Source organism: Camellia sinensis, chromosome 5, assembly GCF_055761805.1.
Source record: "Camellia sinensis isolate YWXY chromosome 5, ASM5576180v1, whole genome shotgun sequence".
NCBI lineage: Eukaryota > Viridiplantae > Streptophyta > Magnoliopsida > Ericales > Theaceae > Camellia > Camellia sinensis.
In genome coordinates, this window is record NC_138965.1 from 175,077,872 (window position 1) to 175,085,993 (window position 8,122).

At 36.9% G+C, this 8,122-nt stretch overlaps 1 long non-coding RNA gene across 1 annotated transcript; it reads left to right on the plus strand.

Moving 5' to 3' along the window:
* Positions 1 to 5,733: 5,733 nt before the first annotated feature.
* Positions 5,734 to 7,385, plus strand: LOC145790998 (uncharacterized). Its single transcript, XR_014330524.1, has 2 exons — positions 5,734 to 5,898; positions 5,963 to 7,385. It is a non-coding gene; the product is annotated as an uncharacterized LOC145790998 (long non-coding RNA).
* The last annotated feature ends 737 nt before the right edge of the window (positions 7,386 to 8,122 follow it).

Consider the following 8,122-nt stretch of genomic DNA (forward strand, 5'->3'; position numbering starts at 1 on the left):
TAGTCAATACACAGTCTCAGTGAGCCGTCTTTCTTCTTCACAAATAAAACAGGAGCGCCCCATGGTGAAGTGCTAGGCCTGATGAACTTCTTATCCAGCAGTTCTTGCAGTTGCACTTTCAATTCTTTTAGTTCAGTTGGAGCCATTCGGTAAGGAGCTTTAGATATTGGCTGCGTTCCCGGAATCACATCAACGGTAAATTCAATCTCCCTGTCAATCAAATCCCCTGGCAGATTATCTGGAAAAATATCTAGAAATTCTCTGACTATAGGAATACTGTTCACGTTAGCATTATCATCAGTAGATACAGTCAATACAGAACACAGATACCCCTTACACCCTTTCTAATCAATTTAACAGCTTTCACACATGAAATCAAATACGGAGGAGGTACTGCTCCAACCCCATTAAACACAAATTCGGGTAAACCCGGTGGGCGAAAAACTACTTGTTTCGTTACACAGTCTATGGTAGCATGGTATTTCGTTAACCAGTCCATTCTTAATATTACATCAAAATGATCAATGTTCAGTGGCAGTAAGTCAATAAACAAATGTGCATCTCCAACAATAATTTCACAAGCAGGGTACATATATACACAGGTCATAGATCCCCCAATGGGTGATGATACAGCTAACAGATAATTCATGGGTTCTAATGGTCTATTCAGTTTTCGCGAAAAAGCATGCGACATATATGAATGCGTAGACCCCAAATCAATCAGTACATAAGCATTTTGAGTACAAATAGAGAAAATACCTGACACAACAGTCTCGGTATTTTGCACGTCTCCCGGTACTAGGGCGAACACTCTGCCCTGCCTTATGGGCTCTTTCCCGGTAGCTTTAGGGTTCGGTTTTGGTGCAACAGTTGATGCTGCTACGCTTGGTGCAGCTTTACTATTGGCTTGTGGAGCAGAGGGGCAGTCTTTAACCATGTGGCCCACCTTGCCACACCTGTAACAGGCTCCAGATATTTTGTAACAGATCCCTTTGTGCTTCTTGCCACACTCAGAACAGGGTGGTATGAAACCACTCCCTTGGCTGCGGCTAGTTGTTGACCCCGTATTCTGTTTCTTATTCAATGGGTTATGCTTGCCTTTCTTGAATTTAAAACCCTGCCTTTTACCACGCCATTCAAACGCTGGTGTTTCAGTTTTCAGTGCTTCGATGTTCGATTCAGCCATCAAGGCTCGGTCAAGAACATTTACATAATTTGGTAATTTCAGAACATTTATTCTGTCCAGTATTGCAACATTAAGGCCGCCTTCAAACTTTCTGGCCTTCTTGTAATCAGTGTCAACCATGTGCGGTGCATAACGGGCAAGTTCAGTGAACTTCGTTTCATATTCAGCAACAGACATTGTGCCCTGTCTCAGCTGTTCAAATTCGGTTACTTTCCTGTCCCTGACACACTGAGGGAAATACTTTTCAAAGAAGACTCCTTTGAATTGAGCCCAAGTCATTACAGTGTTGTTATCACGGATAAGCATCCACCACCTTCTGGTCTCTTCTTGCAAGGTAAAGATGGCCAATAGTACTTTGTGTGCTTCAGAGCACGGAAAAACCTCAAACAATTTTTCAGTCTCAAGAACCCATGCTTCAGCTTTTAACGGTTCAAGGCCTCCCTAGAAGGATGACGGTTTCATTTTGCTGAACTTATGGGTGAGAGCAATTATGTCCCCATCATTAACATTGGCATTCTGTTCCGGCTGTACCGGAAGAGGAGGTAGGGACTGTGGATTCTGTTGTTGGTCCAGTCTTTCAGTTATTAGTTCCATCATTCTTTCCAGTCTTGCCATTCTGGCCTCAGAGGATGAGGATTCAGATTCATTTGCAGTTCTCGCATTATCCATTTCACTATAGGCAGTTATAACAGTTATCAACATAGGCAATTATTTGTTTAAACAGATTAACACATTAACATATATTCAGTCATGTCATAGCCACACACACTTATCATGCTCATGTAATGCCCTAATCGCTTTTCTAGGATATCCTATAGCTCATTTGGACACGTGTGTGCGGTATAACTCGTGGTAAGTATCGCTCTGATACCACTCTGTCACGACCCAAACCCGCCCCTATGGGTTTAGCACCGTAACCGGCCAGTAATCCAAGATTACCGAAGGCCTGCTTAACAGTAATACAGTAATACAGAATACAGGGGCTGGCGGAAGCCAATACAATAAATAAACAATGTCCAATGAGCTGTGACAGTCTGTATGCCAAAAAGACTTTTCATACATATATGCAATCAGTGACAAAATAGTATGTACATATATACAATCATTCAGTTCAGGGACCTAATTCCTACTAAACAGTACCGTAACAGTCTATACAGTCATACAAACCAGATACTGGGACAGACGGGGAAATTAAAAACACCTCTAAGCCATAACTTGACAGGCTCGGAACCTCGCAATGAGGCACAGTGGTTGGCTTGACAAAACTGGAGCTTACCCCGACGCTTCTAGCCACGGTCTGGTGCTTGCACATCTACATATATATATGAGCAGTGAGCTAAAGCCCAGTGAATAACGTAATGCGTAAAGAGGTTAATAATGAATATCCTTACAGTAATGAAAACAGTTCATTAATTCAGTATATCAGTCATTCAGTCATATGTGCTACATCTATTAGCATAACAGTACAGTGAACAGTAGGTCTTAAAAGACCGAACAGTAAGTGATGGCCATCATTCAGTAAACAGTAGTGGTTCCAACAAGGGAACCGACAGAGATCTCTGTAACAGTAGCAGTAAACAGTAGTTGCTAAGGATGCCACAATACAGTTCAGAATATAGGACATACATTCATTCAATTAACAGTATCAGTTCAGAAGGTAGTACAGTTCAATTGTTCAGAAGATAATTATTTTGAACATATCTTTACACAGTTGTTACTCACAGAGTTCTGGGCTACAGTAAAGTTAGAGCGCGTCCCCAGTCGCCAACCCTACACAGTTACAGATTGAACACACACTAAGCTACACAGTTGGGAAAATAATAACTTAATCCCTAATTTGCCTCGGTGTGGTTCTACATCTATATCCTCTTATTAAAATGCCTTAAACTAGGCCTAATAATGCCTAGGATGAGATGAGGATGCAAAGATGCACTTTAAAAGTATTTTCAGAATTTTCAGAAAACAGGGGTCACGCTCGAGCGTAGGTTACTTCGCTCGAGCGAATATGCAGACAAAGGTTTCCGCTCGAGCGTAAGCTTACCCGCTCGAGCGTTCTGCAAAACAGTCAAAAGTGCTGGATAGGTGAAAATCACGCTCGATTGGGTGCTCGACACCCGCTTGAGCAAGAGACACAATGTCCCGCTCGAGCGTCAATTATTCCGCTCGAGCGGACTTCAAAACAGTGCAAAGTACTAGGAGCACGCATTTCACGCTCGAGCGCCAGTCACCCCGCTCGAGCGTGAGTCCAAATTCTGAAAATTCCATATTTAAACCTCAAGCTCAAATTCAACTTTTAAAACATAAATTTCGATTATCTTGGGCCAATTTTCCAAAAAACATCCCAAAACTCATAGTTTAACATGATTCCAAAGCTCAATTGTAAAATCAAAGCCCAAGGGTGTTTCAAACAACTCAATTTCAAACCAATTTTCAAGAATATAAAAAACATGCAAACATGCATGAACTTAAATCATTTCAAAGCTTTAAATACAAGCTCAAATGAGCTAACTCTTACAAAAACATGATGAAACCATGGACTATCACACTATTATGAATATGCATGCACCAATTGCCATGAAATCAACATCAAAATGCAAAGATAAACACATGCATGCATGATACAAGCTTTAATCCAACACTACAAGACCAATTCTTGACTTAGCTCATTAAACTATCATTATCCATGCTAGAAGGGACTTAAATACACAATAAGAAGGATGAAATTCATACCTAGGTTCCTCAATTACAAGTCTAGAGGCTCAATTATGCACTTAAGCTTTCAATTCCTCAAGATTCAAGCCAAATTGTGAAGAACTCAAGCTTTCACTATCTCTCACTTTCTCAAGTCGACAAGAACAAGGAAAAAGGGCTGATGAAGTGTGTTATGTGATCAAGTGTGTGTAAGGCTCAAATGTTTAGATGATAGGCCACTTAAGTGGCAAAATTGTGAATAAGGCCAACTTGCAATTTATCAATAATTAATCTAATTTAATCGTACCAAATCACATTTTAACTAAGTATGCCATAAAATCACATTAATTCTAAGGATCATAAATCATCAATCAATTTCAGATTTGACTGCCGATAAAGCCTTCAATTCGCAATTTAAACACAAAGGCATGAACAGGTAATCAAACAATCAACAGATAGATAGTGCATTTAAACGGATACAATCAATCAATCAGTTTCAGATTTCGATCAGCCAGTTCAGTATTTCAATCAGTTCAATTACTTTTCATAATTAGTCTGAGTTTAGCAGTAATCGGTAGTTTAACGGTAAACAGTAGTGAGGGTTGTTACAGATCGTCAATCAGCAATAAATAGAGCACAGAGTCATATATATAAAGTAAGTCACGACACATTCATCGTCAACATAACACCACGAGACAACTACTCTCTAATAGAATTATTTCCATTGAATATATGAAGTCGAAAGACAACATAGCGGATCCACTAACTAAAGGGTTAGTAAGAGAGTTAGTTGAAAATTCATCGAGGGGAATGAGATTTAAGCCTGTTTAAAAAGAGTTACCACAACGACAATCTAATCTAGTTGACTGGAAATCCTAAGATCTAGGTTCAAAGGGACAACCGAGTTATGTATAACTCATAAGAATCATTGGGGAGTCAAACTCCTACCCATTTTTATGATGAAATAGTGATGCCTGCAGCGTTTTAGATTATGTAATACTTTTAATGATTCTTATATCTAGGAATACTTAGTAGAGTATGGCAGGATACTCTTATAAGAATCATCTATATGAGTGTGAACTGGGCTGGTTCTATGAGATTTGTGAAGGGCTACAATTCTCTAGAGCACTCATGAAAGACCAGGTTGTTCAGAGCCAAAATGAACATAATAGTAAGAACTAAACTGTGTCTGGTAATATACTGTATGAGTTCTATTGTCTTGGTTTACACAAATGGTTTAATAGTTCAAGATATCATGTCCACTGGTTAGCTAGTAAATCTGATAGTGTCTTACAAGAGAAGGATCAAAACCAAAAACTATCTATCATTTGCAGAATATTTTCAATTTATGTACTCTCAACAATTAGATCATGTTATTGCATTTTCTTTCTGTCAAATTCCATTCATGTGAGGGATTGTTGAAAATAATGGTTTTATAGGCTTATTTTTTGGCCAACTTTGAGCCCAAATTTGAGTGGGGTTCACATTTCTTTTGGGGTGGATCCAAAAAAGTCCTTGCCACATGGCAAGTCACACGGTGAAGATAGTTCGTCAAAACCATTTATGAGTAAATGAGAAGTTGACGTTGTTTTCGAGTCCGTAGAATGGACAATTAAATAATAAAATGTGGGTTTCCTTGTAAAGCTTGTCTTATATTGGAAAGTTAAAAGAACTTATGTGTCTATAAGTTCTAGGTGACAACACTTGAATTGGGCCCCAATTGATACCAAGTTTGTAGAAGGGAGGAGTTATGGACAAAGAGACCTTTGGCTCAAACCACCACACGCGCGCGCGCGCCACTGCCGCCTTCCGATTGGCCGAGCCGTGTTAGGCGCGGATGTAGAGTGTGGGTCGGGTCAGTTCTAATATTAATTTTTTGGATAAAATTTATTTGACTTTTTTTCTAAAAAATTCTTATGGGAAATTTATTTTTTTCTAAACAAAATTAATTAAAATTTTGCGCTAAAATTTGAATTCAATTTTTTGCCCATACAATGCCTTTTTCGAGTCCATTTCAGCAGGTTCAAATAAAATTTTAATTAATTTTTTGTCCATACAATGCCTTTTTCGAGTCCATTTCAGCAGGTTCAAATAGTCCCACGGACAGATTAAATTCCAACAGGTTCAAACAAGTCATACCTATTCAGTTTGAACCAGATTTGTTCATTTCAAAAACATACCTATTCGGTTTGAATCATACCTGTTCGGATCTATCCAATGGTCACCAATTTTCCTATAAATGGAGATTATTTCCAGTAGATTTTCACATTCAAAAATCACACTCTCTTCCCGTTTTTGTTCTCTCTTTGCATTGTTCTTCATATTAGTTTTTTAGAGAAAATTTTGAGAGTATAGAACGCAGGTTCTAGTTCGCCATACAGATTATTTGGAGTGCTACTACAATTTGTGTAGATCATTGTATCTTGAGAGATAAACGCCATTAATTTGTAAACACCAAAGCGGGACGAATCTGTCTTAAGGGCAGAATATCACACACCTAACTTGATCTTTTTGTACTTTTTTGATTCGATAAATAAATTCTGTAAGTAATTTATTTTTATTTGTTTGATTTGGTTTCACATTATTTATTTTATACATAAGATTGTTCCAACAATTATCAGATTCTATTCTACCATAACTTAGAAAATTTTGATCCCTTTATTGGGAAAAAAGTTGGTAAGTTTTTGTTGGTGTTTTTTTTAAAACTTTTCCTGGGATTTAAAAAAGGCCTGAATTTTTTATTTTATTTTATCTTTGTCGTGAAGGGAGACATGGACGACAACCTAGATTTTGGATGTTTTGGCAAATCAAAGCCTGCTTACTGTCAACTTTGCTAAAACAGAGTTTCCTTTTAAAATCTTTACTATAATCATGTTTTATGATTTTACTAAGCAGATATATTGTGACTTACAATGGCATGAAAAAGTCTAGCACTACAATTAAACAAAAACTTATTCCAACACATTAAAGGCATATAGGCAAAGCACTTCACCTTAATAGAACCTTCTTTTTTAATTACTTTGTTGTTGTCTTCGTGCTTCCTAGATTGCTATTCAAAGGACAAAAACAAAGCCTCAGTTTTCTTTTTCTTTTTTTCTTATTCAAATTCTCAATCATCTAAGCAAAGAATTTTAAGTGTTCACGTCATCTCAAATCAACCTAAAAGAAAGAGAATATATTAATGGCAAAACAACTATGTTTAAGATTTTTATAAGTTGAATGGCACAAATTCCTAACATAGGAACTACATAAGAATTTATTGTTACAGTAGAAAATTCCCACAATTACATTATTAATATATCTCAAAATTCTATGAAATAAAAACATTACTTATGTATCTAACTAGCAAGAGCAACAACTCTGTTTTCCATCAAAAAAATTTACTACAAAAAAAAGCTCCATTTTTTTTATTCCTCAAATCAACAACTTAATTTTTCTAGCAAATGCCTCTATTACTTGTTCCATCAAAGTCCTATTCTCCTAGCTTCATTTGAGCTCATTAAACCTTGGGCAAATCTTTATTATTTTGGTTATGACCTATGGTAATGTCTGTAGCGGTATTTGGAAATTCATGAGAAATGAGTAAAATAATTTTACTATAAAGAAGAAAAAATATAGACCACAATTGAGAAGAATTAAATCGAAACAAAGTAAAATCTTTTTTCGCGCAATTCAATTAAAAAATGATAAATGCAAGCATTAAATCAACATAGAACATGAAGATTGATCATACCAACGCATAGAATTTCAGAGATGACTTGACAACTGTGTTGAACTTTGGAGTCTACAATCAAACCATTTCTCAGTATATATATAGACACACATGCATATATACATATATTCAAATTCAAAACCACAAAACTAACACACAACAATAACCATGCAAATTAAAAATTGTTAAGAACTAAGTAAGGTACCGTTGATTCGAGTATTCACAATGATATCTAGATCAAAGAACTTTGTGTTCCATCACTCTATTAGATACAGTATGAGGCACCAAAAGAAGAAGATCATACCATTGCAGAAGCAACTAGAACTGCAGAAGATCATATCACTTCCAATCTGGTAAATGGAAATATCCATCGATGCACATGCATCAAATGGAAATGCGAATTACAAACAATACTAGGAAACAAAAAGAACATGAAGCAACATTGCTCAAGATTGCTAAGACAACTAGTACTTCATATCAAATGGCCGATGAATATTTATCCAGTCAAAATTCAGAACAAAGATGTTCAGGGA